Consider the following 17,783-nt stretch of genomic DNA (forward strand, 5'->3'; position numbering starts at 1 on the left):
TATTAATAATTTTACACAACTAAAAGCAGAAAGGTGAGTGCTTTGAAATCTCAAATGAATAAGGTGTGCTTATTATTTTATATTTGTTGGTGTTTTTAATCTTATGTAAAACTATTTTAAATCTTTGATGTAAACAAAATCCATTAATAAATAAATTCAGGAAAATACTTTGTAGGCAATAAAGTCAACAAAGTAATGTTCAGAAAACAAGTATGGAAGAGAATATTAATAATTTTTTTTATTTTTATTTAAAGGCCAGGAATGGTGTATTTAAAGAACCATTAAAGGGACACTCGTCAAAATTAAAATTTCATGATTCAAATAGAGCAGCAATTTTAAACAACTTTCCAATTTACTTCCATTAACAAAATGTGCAGTTTTTTTTATGTTTAAACTTGAGTCACCAGCAACTACTGAGCATGTGCAGAATAAATGTGTATGCATTTTTGAATGGCTGATGGCTGTGACATGGTACAGGGGGGGTGGAAATAGACATAACTTTTCAAATTGCCAGAAAAAAAATCTACTACTCATTTGAAGTTCAAACTAAGTGCTATTGCATTGTCTTATTATCTTGCATTTGCTGATTATGCAAATCTACTGTCTTGCCTGGTCCTTTAAAGGGACACTGAACCCAATTTTTTTTTTCTTTCGTGATTCAGATAAACCATGCATTTTTAAGCAACTTTCTAATTTACTCCTATTAATTATTCTTAGTTCTCTTGCTATTTTTATTTGAAAAAGAAGGCATCTAAGCTAAGGAGCCAGACAATTTTTGATTCCGTACCAGCACTTGTTTATTGGTGAGTGAATTTATACACCAATCAGCAGGAACAACCCAGGTTGTTCACTAAAAATGGGCCGGCATCTAAACCTACATTCTTGCTTTTTAAATAAAGATACCAAGAGCATGAATAAAATTTGATAATAGGAGTAAATTAGAAAGTTGTTTAAAATTGCATGCTCTATCTGAATCATGAAGTTTAATTTTGACTTGAGTGTCCCTTTAAGCATTCACACCTGACCTCTGCAGTGTGATTGCTCTGTTTTCATGACTTTCCAGCATTGTGACATCACAAAAACAGTCCAAACCCCATGCCACTATAACCACCTAGAGCATTTACAGTGGCAATCACTATAATTATACCCAAGGTCCAACATTTTAATATTGAAACAATATACATTGTTACAGAAAACTTTATATGTATATTTTTAGGAAAGATCAGTGTTCTGATAAGCCTTAAACCCCTTAAACGGACAGTGTCCTTTTAACGGAAGACCCATTTTACAGTCAAGTCAAAATTAAAGGGACACTGTACCCAAAAAATTTCTTTTGTAATTCAGAAAGAGCATGCAATTTTAAGCAACTTTCTAATTTACTCCTATTATCAATTTGTCTTCATTCTCTTGCTATCATTATTTGAAAAAGAAGGCATCTAAGCTTTTTTTTGGTTTCAGTACTCTGGGCAGCACTTTTTTATTGGTGGATGAATTTATCCACCAATCAGCAAGGACAACCCAGGTTGTTCACCAAAAATGGGCCGGCATCTAAACTTACATTCTTGCATTTCAAATAAAGATACCAAGAGAATGAAGAAAATTTGATAATAGGAATAAATTAGAAAGTTGCTTAAAATGTCATGCTCAATCTGAATCGCGAAAGAAAATTTTTGGGTACAGTGTCCCTTTAAACTTTTTTGATTCAGGTAAAGCACACAGCTGCCACATGATGCATTACTGAAATCTGGGACAGAAAAAAAGTCTACCATTTATTTGAAATTCAAACTGAATCCTTTTGGATGGTCTTATTTATGCTTTTATTGATGCTACTGTGTCAAGTGGTCCTTTTAATGTGTTACTGATGGATCAGTTGCAGAGTATGAAATGTATGTAAAATTGCACCTTTTAGTTTTATTTTTGTATATGAAATAAGTTATTTTTTTTTTTTTTAGTTGAAATCACGCCCTATCCAAAACGGCTGTTTGCTGGGAGATCGGTGATCCTTAAACTGTTTCTCTCTATATAAACAATGCTTCCTTATCTTTAACTGATTGCACTTGAAAATACATATTTTATTACAAATATCTCCCTCCCCCTCTATTGCAAGTGTAAATTATTTGGCAGCTTCATGTTTACATAGCTTTAAAGGGACAGTTTACTCAAATTTCTCCCCTTTAATTTGTTCCCAATGACCCACTTTACCTGCTGGAGTGTATTAAATTGTTTACAAGTATTTCCATTACCCTTATGGCATTTGAAATAGTTTTAGCCTGTGGTATCCCTACCCATCCTGAAAGTTTTGGGCTTCAAGGCCAAGCTGTGTTAACACAGCCAGTAGAAAAAATTACACTCCCAGTGGGTTATAGAAGAGATAAGGTAATAAAATGTTAATTTTTTTCCTAAGATATGGAGAGTTCACAACATCAATTACTAGTGGGAATATCACTCCTGGCCAGCAGGAGGAGGCAAAGAGCACCACAGCAAAACTGTTAAGTGTCACTCACCTACCCATAATCCCCAGTCATTCTCTTTGCCTCTGTCAATGGAGGAGGTGAAGTTTGGTGTCTGAAGAAATTAATTCCTTTTTTGGGTACTTTTCCCTGCAAGCAAGGATTTGGGGTTTAGCTTAGTCCACGTTTATCTCTGCAGTAGAGTAGTGGTTGCTTTTAAACAGCTAGGAATCGGAGCAAGGCCCACCTCACAACTTCCTAACATATTGCTGCCCTAGTACAGAAAACCAGAGTAGGTTTACTCTGTTCTTTCTTTTTTTCTACAGGTCTCTGTAAGGAGTATGTGTCCTTTCACGCCTTGTAAGCTTTCCTTCTGCTGGACGGCTAGATGCAGGTAAGTGAAGTTTGTCTTCTAGGTATGAAGAAATGCACTTTATGAAGTTAACTCTGCTATCAGAGGTTATATCCTGCAAATGGTTAACACTGCTTTTAATATGGGACTTTATAATACTTTATGGTGAGGATTGATATGGGATAGGTGCAGGCACTTTTGTATGTGGCAAGTTTAAGGTAAAGAGGGTTAATCCTTTATTATGGGTGAAAGTGTCTCTTTACTTTTCAACGCTAAAATGTAAGGATATTGCGCATGTAATACAATTGAGCTTTTAGAAGGGCATGGTGGTGGTGTTTCTATACAGCTGTTTTTTAAGCCGTTATCAGAAGAGGTTCAGCAGGCAAGGGAAACTGTGTGACATTTTTTCCCCGGCAGTAGAAAGCACGGTTTCTGTTTGCTGCGCAGTTCCTGTTTCTGTGTTGGCTTCGCCGGTCACGTGACCTGCTCTTTTGATCCGGAGAGGAGCGGCGTCATTTCTCAGTACTGTTGGGTTTCATATCCCGTTAAAGGACCACTAAACACAGTAAATATTATAAACTGTAAATGCATAATAAAAAAACTATGCAAAATCACTTAGTTTGACTTTCAGATTAGTAGATTTCTTTCTAACAAATTTTAAAGTTCTATTTTCCCTCCTACTGCATCATGTGACAGCCATCAGCCAATCACAAAATGCCTATACGTATATGCTGTGAATGTTGCACATGCTTAGTAGGAGCTGATGCCTCAAACTGTGCATATAAAGATTGTGCACATTTAGATAATGGAAGTGAATTGGAAAATTGTGTGCTCTATCTGAATGAAAGTTTAATTTTGACTTGACTGTCTCTTTTTAAACGGACAGTCTACACCAGGATTTTAATTGTTTTAAAAGATAGCTAATCACTTTATTACCCATTCCTCAGTTTTGCATAACCAACAGAGTTATATTAATACACTTTTTAGCTCTGTGATTAACTTTTATCTAAGCATCTTCTGACAGCCCCACTGATCACATGACTTTGTATTTATTATCTGTTGACTTGCATTTTAGCCAATTAGTGCTGTGTTGTGCTGACTTTTAATTAACTCAACGGACCTCGGTATGATATCTATATGGACCGCATGGATTAGCAGTCATTTGTGAAAAGCTAATAAAAAAGCATGTGATAAGAGGCTGGCTGTAGTGGCTTTGAAACGGGCAGAAATTTAGAGGTTAAAATGTTATAAAGTATATTGATATACAATGTTGGTTGTGCAAAGCTGGGTAATGGGTAGTAAAGGCATTATTTATCTTTTTAAACAATAACAATTTTAGTGTTGACTGTCCCTTTATAACAAACAATGATGACAAAATAAAGGTAAATGGGCTTTTTGTAAACTATTTACTCTCCAACTGGTACAGTGGATCAATGTGAACCTAATAAAAGGGAGACAACTTTACACTATCATTTTAACTCACTGCTCAGTCATTTTTAACTCTCTTAATACTGTTATGAAACTTCAATGGACAAACAACACCTTGAGATTTTTTTTGTTTTTATGAAGTATTTTCAATATTACAAATAAAGAACATGGTATAACAATATAAGGCACGTGGGGAGGGTATGCTACAGAATAACTTCTCGTTTGAAGTAGGTTCAAAGTTCCATATGGCTCTCAAAGTTTCTTAGTTGTATTTAAATCATATTATATCCATATAAACAAGAGGAGGTCCGCGTATGAACTTTGGAATGTTTTCATAGAAGGTGCTCTACCTCCAGGAGTGCTAACAGAACAAATATTTTTAAACATTGTTTTAAATGTAACTGAACATATAGGTTATTAGACTATACATTTTGATAGTGAACTAAATAATCAGAACATACATAAGTGATCCGGTGACCTAGTCAAGGGTTAATCTTTTTTTTTTTTTTTGGGGGGGGGGTTAGGGATATCTGCAAGTTTAATAGGAGGGGTTCTCGTGTTACATGATTTTGTGGTTTTAGTCGTCGTTCATTGAGTTCCACCTTAGTCATGTATTCGTGAGTTTTGATTTTTTCCAATTGTAAGGTAGTGTTATCTTTCCAGTGAGAGTAGCACTTCCACTTACTGCTTCTAGTGGGTTACGGTGGGCACCTCCGGGGACTTCCACCTCTGTGGAATAAGTATTTTAGCGCTGTTGAGCATAATCTATAGTTGTGACGTTTTTGATTTCATTTTTGAGGTTCGGTAATCTGTGAAAGAGTAGAATACACGGGTCAAGTGGGACTTGTGAGGATAATGTTTTGTTTGTGTGTTATTACTTCTTGCCTGGTAATTTTATTTTGTTGCATTTCTACCAGATATGTAGACAGTCTGCTTTCTCCCCACGGCCTCTCCAACAGCTACCATCAGTGTGTTTGTATAATTCTTGAGGGGGTGAGATACCATCGCAACATGCATTTGTAATTCATTTCTATGCTTCTGGTGGATACTGAAGTTTTTATGGTTATATAAGATCTTCTGCCATACTTTTGGTGTGATGTCTATCCCTAGATCTTTACTCCATTTATAACTATAGGAGGGGAGGGATTCTACTCCCCAATTAAAGGACAGTCTACCATCGAATTGTTATTGTTTTAAAAGATAGATAATCCCTTTATTACCCATTCCCCAGTTTTGCATAACCAACACAGTTATATTAATATACTTTTTACCTCTGTGATTATCTTGTATCTAAGAACCTTCTTCCAGCCCCCTGATCACATGACTGTGACTGTTTTTATTATCTATTGTCTTTCATTTAGCATTGTGTTGTTCTAAATCTTAAATAACTCCCTGTGCCTGAACACAGTGTTATCTATATGACCCACATGTACTTTCTGTCTCTTTGTGTTGAAAAGAGATTTAAAAGCACGTGATAAGGGGCAGCCCTCAAAGGCTTAGAAATTAGCATATGAGCCTACCTAGGTTTAATTTAAACTAAGAATACCAAGAGAAAAAAGCAAATTTGATGATAAAAGTAAATTGGAAAGTTGCTTAAAATTAAAAGTCCTATCCGAATAATGAACGTTTAATTTATACTAGACTGTCCCTTTAAGTAGCATTTTATATAGTGATGATATGGTGTGCGTGGCTGGTGACTGGATGTACATTATACTTCCAACACTGTTAGTGATCTTGTAAAAGATTTTTTGTGTTTGTGTGTATTGATGTAGTGGGAGAGTTGTCTGTGTGAACCATGAAAAGTAGGGTAGGCCTTCTTTAGAAGCCAATTTCTGATGAGTTATAAGTGTTCCATCAGCCAGGAACACATTGAAATGTTTTATATAAAATAACTTGTTATGTGTAATGAAACAACTTTGCAATATATTTTCATTAGCTATTTTGCCCCCTTTTTATATAATTTAGCTCTCAAAAAAGCTAAATTTTGGAAGCACCTGCTGACTTCTTAAGGCTAAATCTGCTATATATCTGCCCCTTAGTGGCTTTATCAGATAACTGCAAAACAGTTGATTTTATACTGACTGACAGTGACTTGCCTTATTTATATGTGGACTAAAGCCCAGATCGGCTCCTCCAAATAAGGCAGATGCTGGGTGGAGTTTGGTTATTGAAAACTAATTGTAGTAAAAAAACTTTACTGATTATGATGTTCTATAGCAACACAACACAAATGTCTTGTAATTACAAGGGGCTTACTGTCCATTTAAGTTTCAAAACAGTATTAACAGAGTTAGGTCTACTTGTCTGTGCATAATAAGTGTATCAGCTAATGATTAACCAATTATCAACAAAAGGTTATTCCATCTCCTGTGGGAGCCTGGGGACAGGTTTGCTCATCCTTGTTCTAAGTTGCATCCACATTTTGTCTTTGTTTTGGGAGAAACTTGCTAAACTTGATTAACGAGTAAATCCCATGGTAGGCTACTATTTGTTCCAAGAAGCTCCTGTTTAGTTTTCCTACAAATTATGGCTCACACTTTTCTGGGAACCACATCAAGGGTATTCCTAATTTTATAGTAACACATAGAAACATAGAAACATAGAATTTGACGGTAGATAAGAACCAAAAAGGCCCATCAAGTCTACCCATATTACATGTTACTTTTTCCTTAGGATAGCCTTATGCATGTCCCAGGCATTTTTAAATTCCTTTACAGTCTTTGTGTTTACCACCTCAAATGGAAGTTTATTCCATGAATCCACCACCCTTTCTGTAAAAAAATGCTTCCTCAAATTTCTCCTGAATCTACTACCCTCTAACTTTAGATTGTGACCCCTTGTTTTGGCATTTATTTTTTTGTGAAAAATGCTTTCAGCTTCTATTTTATTAAGTCCCTTCATATATTCAACACATTAATTAAATGGATATGTGGTTGAGAAGAGTCATATGACTAACTTTCTGTCCTCAGCCTTTCCCACCTAATTAAATTATTAGAGACAAGATGTGTTCAGATAGCTCTGAGTAGTGCATTGCTGCTCCTTCAAAAAAAAAAAAAAAAAAATAGAATAAAGCAAATTTGATAATATATATGTATTGGAAAGTGGTTTAAAATTGTATGCTCTATCTGAACCTTGAAAGTTGGGTTTCATGACTATTTAAAGGGGTATAAAACACTTTGAAAAACTTTTTTATTACAAGACTATTTGTTGCCTTGCAGTAGATTAACATATCAACCTATATGTTGATGATGTACTATGGCCTACCCTGCCCTACACACACACACACACCCCTCGCAGCACACTGAGAACATCCCTTATTTGGAGAAGCCTTACCTTAACATTTTACTGGTATACACAAAGCTAGCAAGCGGACAACTGTCATTCTGTTTGTAAAACTTGCATTGTCTGCATTCCCTTATCGGTTCACCTCTGCTTAGGACAGTTTACAGTAAGGCTTGTAACAACTTCTTTGTTCACCTACATCACAGGAAAATGGGACAAAATAAAGCATGTTCTTTCACATAGAGATGGTATTAACTAGAACACTACATATCCGATACATAGGATTGCTGTCCACTTATAAAACTTCATCCACTTGTTTGGAGGCGGAAGCTAAGACTAATAAGAAAAAGTTTGCATATTCAGTACTGAGATGTCAAGTATTCATTTAAGACTCCATTTAAATGGGAGGAATAAACAAATAACACAAATGCATAACATGTACATTTAAAAGGCCCTAAAACAGCTGGTAAGGCCACAAACAAGTCTCCTTAAATAAAAATACATAAAGCCAGAAATGTATCCAAACCATTTTTAAATGTATCTAAGGTATTGGCATTCACTACCTCCTTTGGTAATGAGTACCAGAATTGTATTGCTCTTACAACTTTTCTATTGCAGGAGATTAAATCTCCTTTCCTCCAGCCTTTAATTGTGACCTCTTGTCACAATTTTCTTGGAATAAACAGAGCTTCTGCCATCTGTATATGGGCCTTGAATATATGTATATAAAGTAATCATGTCACCTCTCAAGCACCTAGAGAAAACAGACCCAGTTTGGCTTACCTCTCTCTCCTCATAGCTTAAATTCTCCATTCCCTTATTAGCTTTGCGGCCCTTCTCTGAACTTTTTGTCTGCAATGTCTTTTTTTGAGATCGGTCCCCAGAACTGCCCTCCATACTCAAGGTGAAGTCTTACCAGGGATTTATATAGTGACAGAATTATGCGCTCCTCCCTTTTAATACATGCTAGTATCTTATTATCCTTAAAAGCCGCAGCCCTGCATTGTGCACCCAATTTTAGCTTGTTATCTATTACTATTTCCAAAGTCTAGTCCCATTTAAATAACATAGTCTTCTTATGTTTACTTCCAAAATGTAGAACTTTCTCTTGTAAGGTGTATCCAGTCCACGGATCATCCATTACTTGTGGGATATTCTCATTCCCAACAGGAAGTTGCAAGAGGACACCCACAGCAGAGCTGTAATATAGCTCCTCCCCTAACTGTCATAGCCAGTCATTCTCTTGCAACTCTCAACAAGCAAGGACGTTGTAGGAGAGAGTGGTTAAATATAGCTAGTTAATTTTTTTCAATCAAAAGTTTGTTATTTTTAAATAGTACCGGAGTTGTGCTATTTTATCTCAGGCAGTAAATAGAAGAAGAATCTGCCTGAGGTTTCTATTATCTTAGCAGGTTGTAACTAAGATCCATTGCTATTCTCACATATGTCTGAGGGGATTACACAGATGAGGTAACTTCAGCGAGAGAATGGCGTGCAGTTTATTCTGCTATCAGGTATGTGCAGTTATAATTTTTTCTAGAGATGGAAAACACTAGAAAATGCTGCTGATACCGGATTAATGTAAATTAAGCCTGAATACAGTGATTTAATAACGACTGGTATCATGCTTACTCCCAGGGGTAATACCCTTATGATATTTACAATATAAAACGTTTGCTGGCATGTTTAATCGTTTTTATATATGCTTTGGTGATAAAACTTTATTGGGGCCTACTTTTTTCCACATGGCTGGCTTAAATTTTGACTAGAAACAATTTCCACTGTTGTAGTATAAAAGTTACAGTTGGTGCAGTTAAAATTACAAACTGTGACATCCAGCTTCCCTCAAAGGCCCTCTGAATGCTATAGGACATCTCTAAAGGGCCCAAAGGCTTTCCAAAGTCATTTATTGGGGAAGGTAGGGCCACAGCTTGCTGTGGCAGTTGGTTGTGACTGTTAAAAAACGTCTATTTCGTTTTTTTGATCCGCTTTTTTAACTAAGGGGTTAATCATCCATTTGCAAGTGGGTGCAATGCTCTGTTAGCCTATTATACACACTGTAAAAATTTTGTTTGATTTTCTGCATTTTTTCACTGTTTTTCAAATTCTGACAAAATTTGTTTCTCTTAAAGGCACAGTACCGTTTTTTATATTTGCTTGTTAACTTGATTTAAAGTGTTTTCCAAGCTTGCTAGTCTCATTGCTATTCTGTATAAACATGTCTGACATAGAAGAAACTCCTTGTTTATTATGTTTAAAAGCCATGGTGGAACCCCCTCTTAGAATGTGTACCAAATGTACTGATTTCATTTTATGCAATAAAGATCATTTTCTGTCTTTAAAAAATGTATCACCAGAGGAATCTGACGAGGGGGAAGTTATGCCGACTAACTTTCCCCACGTGTCAGACCCTTTGACTCCCGCTTAAGGGACTCACGCTCAAATGGCGCCAAGTACATCTAGGGCGCCCATAGCGTTTACTTTACAAGACATGGCGGCAGTCATGGATAATACACTGTCAGCGGTATTAGCCAGACTACCTGAACTTAAAGGTAAGCGAGATAGCTCTGGGGTGAGACAAAATGCAGAGCATACTGACGCTTTAAGAACCATGTCTGATACTGCCTCACAATATGCAGAAGCTGAGGAAAGAAAGCTTCAGTCAGTGGGTGATGTTAATGACTCAGGAAAGATACCTGATTCTAATATTTCTACATTTAAATTTAAGCTTGAACACCTCCGCGTGTTGCTTAGGGAGGTTTTAGCTGCTCTGAATGACTGTGATACCATTTCAGTGCCAGAGAAATTGTGTAGACTGGATAAATACTTTGCAGTGCCGGTGTGTACTGATGTTTTTCCAAATAGCTAAAAGGTTTACAGAAATTATTAATAAGGAATGGGATAGACCAGGTGTGCCGTTCTCTTCCCCTCCTATTTTTATAAAAATGTTTTCAATAGACGCCACCACATGGGACTTATGGCAGACAGTCCCTAAGGTGGAGGAAGCCGTTTCTACTCTAGTAAAGCGTACTACTATCCCTGTCGAGGACAGTTGTGTTTTTTTTTTAGATCCAATGAATAAAAAATTAGAGGTTACCATAAGAAAATATTTATTCAACAAGGTTTTATCCTACAGCCCCTTGCATGCATTGCCCCTATTACTGCTGCTGCGGCGTACTGGTTTGAGTCTCTGGAAGAGGCTTTACAGGTAGCGACTCCATTGGATGACATACTTGGCAAACTTAGAGCACTTAAGCTAGCCAATTCTTTTATTCTGATGCCATTGTTCATTTGACTAAACTAACGGCTAAGAATTCTGGTTTTGCTATACAGGCGCGCAGAGCGCTATGGCTTAGATCATGGTCAGCTGACGTGACTTCAAAATCTAAGCTACTTAATATTCCCTTCAAGGGGCAGACCCTATTCGGGCCTAGTTGAAGGAGATTATTGCTGATATCACTGGAGGAAAAGGTCATGCCCTTCCTCAGGACAGGTCCAAATCTAGGGCCAAACAGTCTAATTTTCGTGCCTTTCAAAACTTCAAGGCAGGTGTGGCATCAACTTCCTCTAATAATAAACAAGAGGGAACCTTTGCTCAATCCAAGACGGTCTGGAGACCAAACCTGACATGGAAAAAAGGTAAGCAGGTAAAAAAGCCTGCTGCTGCCTCTAAGACAGCATGAAGGAACGGCCCCCTATCCAGGAACGGATCTAGTAGGGGGCAGACTTTCACTCTTTGCCCAGGCGTGGGCAAGAGATGTTCAGGATCCCTGGGCGTTGGAAATTATATCCCAGGGATATCTTCTGGACTTCAAAGCTTCCCCCCAAAAGGGAGATTTCACCTTTCACAATTATCTGCACACCAGATAAAGAGAGAGGCATTCTTACACTGTGTACGAGTCCTCCTAGTTATGGGAGTGATCCATCCAGTTCCAAAGGAGGAACAGGGACAGGGTTTTTACTCAAATCTGTTTATGGTTCCCAAAAAAGAGGGAACCTTCAGACCAATTTTGGATCTCAAGATCTTAAACAAATTCCTCAAAGTTCCATCGTTCAAGATGGAAACTATTCGTACCATCCTACCACTGATCCAGGAGGGTCAATATATGACTACAGTGGATCTAAAGGATGCTTACCTAAGGTGGTATCTAACAAGAATATCAATCAAGATATTGTTGTTCCATCCTTGTGTTACACAATTTGGACGTGGTCCGTGCTTTAAAGTTTTACTTACAAGCTACTAAAGATTTTCGTCAAACATCTGCTTTGTTTGTTGTCTACTCTGGACAGAGGAGAGGTCAAAAGGCTTCGGCAACCTCTTTTTCTTTTTGACTAAGAAGCTTAATCCGCTTAGCCTATGAGACTGCTGGACAGCAACCTCCTGAAAGGATTACAGCTCATTCCACTAGAGCTGTGGCTTCCACTTGGGCCTTTAAAAATGAGGCTTCTTTTGATCAGATTTGCAAGGCGACGACTTGGTCTTCGCTACATATTTTTTCAAAATTTTACAAATTTGATACTTTTGCTTCTTCGGAGGCTATATTTGGGAGAGAGGTTTTACGGGCAGTGGTTCCTTCCATTTAAGTTCCTGCCTTGTCCCTCCCTTCATCCGTGTACTTTAGCTTTGGTATTGGTATCCCACAAGTAATGGATGATCCGTGGACTGGATACACCTTACAAGAGAAAACACAATTTATGCTTACCTGATAAATTTATTTCTCTTGTGGTGTATCCAGTCCACGGCCCGCCCTGTCATTTTAAGGCAGGTAATTTTTAAATTTAAACTACAGTAACCACTGCACCCTATGGTTCCTCCTTTCTCGGCTTGTTTTCGGTCGAATGACTGGCTATGACAGTTAGGGGAGGAGCTATATTACAGCTCTGCTGTAGGTGTCCTCTTGCAACTTCCTGTTGGGAATGAGAATATCCCACAAGTAATGGATGATCCGTGGACTGGATACACCACAAGAGAAATAAATTTATCAGGTAAGCATAAATTGTGTTTTTGCATGTTCCTGTATTAAATCTCATTTTCCATTTACCTGCCCATATTTCTAATTTTTGCAGATCCCCTTGTAAAGCAAATTATTTCTGCTCTGACCTAATGACTTTACACAACTTTGTATCGTTTGCAAAAAAGATGTTGCTATTTAATCCTTGCTCCAAGTCTTTAAAAAAAATATTAAAAAGAACAGGGCCCAGTACTGATCCTTGGGGTACTCGACTGATGACCTTTGTCCAATCTGAGTATGATCCATTTACTACTACTCGCTGCTCCCTCGTTACAAGTTATAGATTTTCTGTACCCCAGAGTTTTTATAGATTGTATAGAGCAATGCGTGTTTGAATATGAGGGGTCAAATTTTAATTTACAATGTATTTTTCACTTATGTCTTTGAAAAAAAAGTTTGAATATTAGGTGTCATAACGTATAAGACTTTGTTTTTGTTCTTTGAATGTTTAATATAAATGTATTACATGATTAAAGGGACAGTCAAGTCCAAAAAAAACTTTCAGATTTCAAATAGTGCATTTAATTTTAAACAACTTTCCAATTTACTTTTATCACCAATTTAGCTTTGTTCTATTGTATTCTTAGTTGAAAGCTAAACCTAGGAGGTTCATATGCTAATTTCTTAGACCTTGAAGGCCGCCTCTTATCTAAATGCATTTTGATAGTTTTTCACCACTAGAGGGCATTAGTTCATATAGATAACATTGAGCTCATGCACGTGAATTTACCATGGAGATAGCTCTGATTGGCTAAAATGCAAGTCTGTCAAAAGAACTGAAATAAGGAGGCAGTCTGCTGAGGCTTAGATACAAGGTAATTACTGAGGTAAAACGTGTATAATTAGAACTGTGTTGGTTATGCAAAACTGGGGAATTGGTAATTAAGGGATTATCTATGTTTTAAAACGACAACAATTCTGGTGTTGACTGTCCCTTTAAGCACACAGTTGCAAGAAGCTTTAAAGGAACACAAATCTCAAAATTATTTTAAAAAACCTTCCAATTTTCTTGTATTATCAATTAAGCTTTATTTTCTTTATGTCCTTTATTGAAGGAGCAGCAATGCCCTACTATGAGCTAGCTGTACACATCAGTAATCCAATGACAAGAGGGAAATATTGGAAGCCACCAATTAACATCTAACTCCCAGCCCCTGAGCCTACTTAGGTATACTTATCAGCAAAGGATACCAAGAGAACAAAGCAAATTAGATAGAAGTAAATTGAAAAGTTGTTGTTTAAAATTGTATGCTCTATCTGAATTATAAAAGGAATAAAAAAAAATTGAGTTTTATGTTAAGTATTAAAAAAAAGATTGTGGTCCTTGTTATGTGGTTGGAGGAAATATCATTTTATATAAGGACTGATTTGGAACGGAACTATCTAATAGGATTGCACCTTTAATACTTTACTATGAAGAGGAATTTCACTGGTTCAATGTATGCACAGCATCTGATTTTTGTATTTATATTGTCAGTTTTTATAAAGTTTAAAGCATTGAAAAACATCACTACAATATATATGTGATTTGAATATTGCTTTTTCTGCCCTCTTTCCAGGTCTTCCTCTGGGATTGTTACTTCAAGCAATGACCTTTTTTGTTATGTTTGGAAACTTCAGTAAAGCTGTTAAGGAGGGGGGAAAAAATCTGTAAACACTTTACACTGCTGACCATAACACTGGAGCCTTTAAATAGGTAAACTTTCTTGTTAAAATATTTGTTTAATAAAATGGTAAATGACAATATTTCAAAAGATGCAACTAAAGTAATATTGTACCCAATTTACAAGTAAATTACTTTTTTTATTTGTTTTATTAAATGATATAATCTAGTTTACTAAATTTGAGCATGAAACTGTTATTTCTTCTGTTATGTGCGATCAGTCCACGGGTCATCATTACTTCTGGGATATAACTCCTCCCCAACAGGAAATGCAAGAGGATTCACCCAGCAGAGCTGATATAGCTCCTCCCCTCTACGTCAGTCCCAGTCATTCTCTTGCACCCAACGACTAGATAGGATGTGTGAGAGGACTATGGTGATTATACTTAGTTTTTATGACTTCAATCAAAAGTTTGTTATTTTACAATAGCACCGGAGCGTGTTATTACTTCTCTGGCAGAGTTTGAAGAAGAATCTACCAGAGTTTTTTACTATGATTTTAACCGGAGTAGTTAAGATCATATAGCTGTTCTCGGCCATCTGAGGGAGGTAAAGGCTTCAGATCAGGGGACAGCGGGCAGATGAATCTGCATTGAGGTATGTAGCAGTTTTTATTTTCTGAATGGAATTGATGAAAAAATCCTGCTATACCGTTATAATGACATGTATGTATACACTTCAGTATTCTGGGAATGGTTTTTCACCGGAACTACTCTGTTAAAGGTCACTAATCCTTTTAATAAATATTGTCATGTTAAACGTTTTTGCTGGAATGTAGAATCGTTTACATTGCTGAGGTACTGAGTAAATAAATGTTTGGGCATTATTTTCCACTTGGCAGTTGTATGCTTTAAATTGTGACAGTTTCGTTTCTCCTCACTGCTGTGTGTGAGAGGGAGGGGCCGTTTTTGGCGCTCTTTTGCTACGCATCAAAAAATTCCAGTCAGCTACTATTATATTTCCTGCATGATCCGGTTCACTGACAGATCTCAGGGGTCTTCAAACTTCTTTGAAGGGAGGTACATTCTCTCAGCAGAGCTGTGAGAATTTTTATTGACTGTGAATAAAAACGTTACTCTTTTTATGTCAAATTTAGTTATTTACTAATGGGAACAAACCTTTGCTAAAAGTTGTGTTATTTTAAACTTGATGCTATAACTGTTTCAGTTCATTATCTCAACTGTCATTTAATCGTTTAAGTACCTCTTTGAGGCACAGTACGTTTTTGTTAAAAAAGATTATAACCAGGTTGCAAGTTATTGCTAGTGTGTTAAACATGTCTGACTCAGAGAATGATATCTGTGTCATTTGTTCCAATGCCAAGGTGGAGCCCAATAGAAATTTATGTACTAACTGTATTGATGCTACTTTAAATAAAAGTCAATCTGTACAATGTGAACAAATTTCACCAAACTGCGAGGGGAGAGTTATGCCGACTAACTCGCCTCACGCGGCAGTACCTGCATCTCCCGCCCGGGAGGTGCGTGATATTATGGCGCCTAATACATCTGGGCGGCCATTACAGATAACATTACATGATATGGCTACTGTTATGACTGAAGTTTTGTCTAAATTACCAGAACTAAGAGGCAAGCGTGATCACTCTGGGGTGAGAACAGAGTGCGCTGACAATACTAGGGCCATGTCTGATACTGCGTCACAGCTTGCAGAGCATGAGGACGGAGAGCTTCATTCTGTGGGTGACGGTTCTGATCCAAACAGATTGGATTCAGATATTTCAAATTTTAAATTTAAATTGGAGAACCTCCGTGCATTACTAGGGGAGGTCTTAGCAGCTCTCAATGATTGTAACACCATTGCAATACCAGAGAAAATGTGTAGGTTGGATAAATACTTTGCGGTACCGGCGAGTACTGACGTTTTTCCTATACCTAAGAGATTAACTGAAATTGTTACTAAGGAGTGGGATAGACCCGGTGTGCCGTTCTCACCCCCTCCAATATTTAGAAAGATGTTTCCAATAGACGCCACTACTCGGGACTTATGGCAAACGGTCCCTAAGGTGGAGGGAGCAGTTTCTACTTTAGCTAAGCGTACCACTATCCCGGTGGAGGATAGCTGTGCTTTTTCAGATCCAATGGATAAAAAATTAGAGGGTTACCTTAAGAAAATGTTTGTTCAACAAGGTTTTATATTGCAACCCCTTGCATGTATCGCGCCGATTACGGCTGCGGCAGCATTTTGGATTGAGTCTCTGGAAGAGAACCTTAGTTCATCTACGCTAGACGACATTATGGACAGGCTTAGAGTCCTTAAACTAGCCAATTCATTCATTTCGGAGGCCGTAGTACATTTAACCAAACTTACGGCTAAGAACTCTGGATTCGCCATACAGGCACGTAGAGCACTGTGGCTAAAATCCTGGTCAGCTGATGTTACTTCTAAGTCTAAATTACTTAATATACCTTTCAAGGGGCAGTCTTTATTTGGGCCCGGGTTGAAAGAAATTATCGCTGACATTACAGGAGGTAAGGGCCACGCCCTACCTCAAGACAAAGCCAAAGCTAAGGCTAGACAGTCTAATTTTCGTCCCTTTCGGAATTTCAAACCTGGAGCAGCGTCAACCTCCACTGCACCAAAACAGGAAGGAGCTGTTGCTCGTTACAGGCAAGGCTGGAAACCTAACCAGTCCTGGAATAAGGGCAAACAGGCCAGAAAACCTGCTGCTGCCCCAAAGACAGCATGAACCGAGAGCCCCCGATCCGGGACCGGATCTAGTGGGGGGCAGACTTTCTCTCTTCGCTCAGGCCTGGGCAAGAGATGTTCAGGATCCCTGGGCGCTGGAGATCATATCTCAGGGATACCTTCTAGACTTCAAATTATCTCCCCCAAAAGGGAGATTTCATCTGTCAAGGTTGTCAACAAACCAGATAAAGAAAGAAGCGTTTCTACGCTGTGTACAAGATCTGTTATTAATGGGAGTGATCCATCCAGTTCCGCGGTCGGAACAAGGACAAGGGTTCTACTCAAACCTGTTTGTGGTTCCCAAAAAAGAGGGAACTTTCAGGCCAATCTTAGATTTAAAGATTCTAAACAAATTCCTAAGAGTTCCATCGTTCAAAATGGAAACTATTCGGACAATCTTACCTATGATCCAAAAGGGTCAGTACATGACCACAGTGGATTTAAAAGATGCTTACCTTCACATACCGATTCACAAAGATCATCAACGGTATCTACGGTTTGCCTTCCTAGACAGGCACTACCAGTTTGTAGCTCTTCCATTCGGATTGGCTACGGCCCCAAGAATCTTCACAAAGGTTCTGGGTGCCCTTCTGGCGGTACTAAGACCGCGAGGGATTTCGGTAGCTCCGTACCTAGACGACATTCTAATACAAGCTTCAAGCTTTCAAACTGCCAAGTCTCATACAGAGTTAGTTCTGGCATTTCTAAGGTCGCATGGATGGAAAGTGAACGAAAAGAAAAGTTCTCTTTTTCCTCTCACAAGAGTTCCATTCTTGGGGACTCTTATAGATTCTGTAGAAATGAAGATTTACCTGACAGAAGACAGGTTAACAAGGCTTCAGGATGCATGCCGTGTCCTTCATTCCATTCAACACCCGTCAGTAGCTCAA

The sequence above is a fragment of the Bombina bombina genome, chromosome 5 (assembly GCF_027579735.1).
Source record: "Bombina bombina isolate aBomBom1 chromosome 5, aBomBom1.pri, whole genome shotgun sequence".
NCBI classification, from domain to species: Eukaryota; Metazoa; Chordata; class Amphibia; order Anura; family Bombinatoridae; genus Bombina; species Bombina bombina.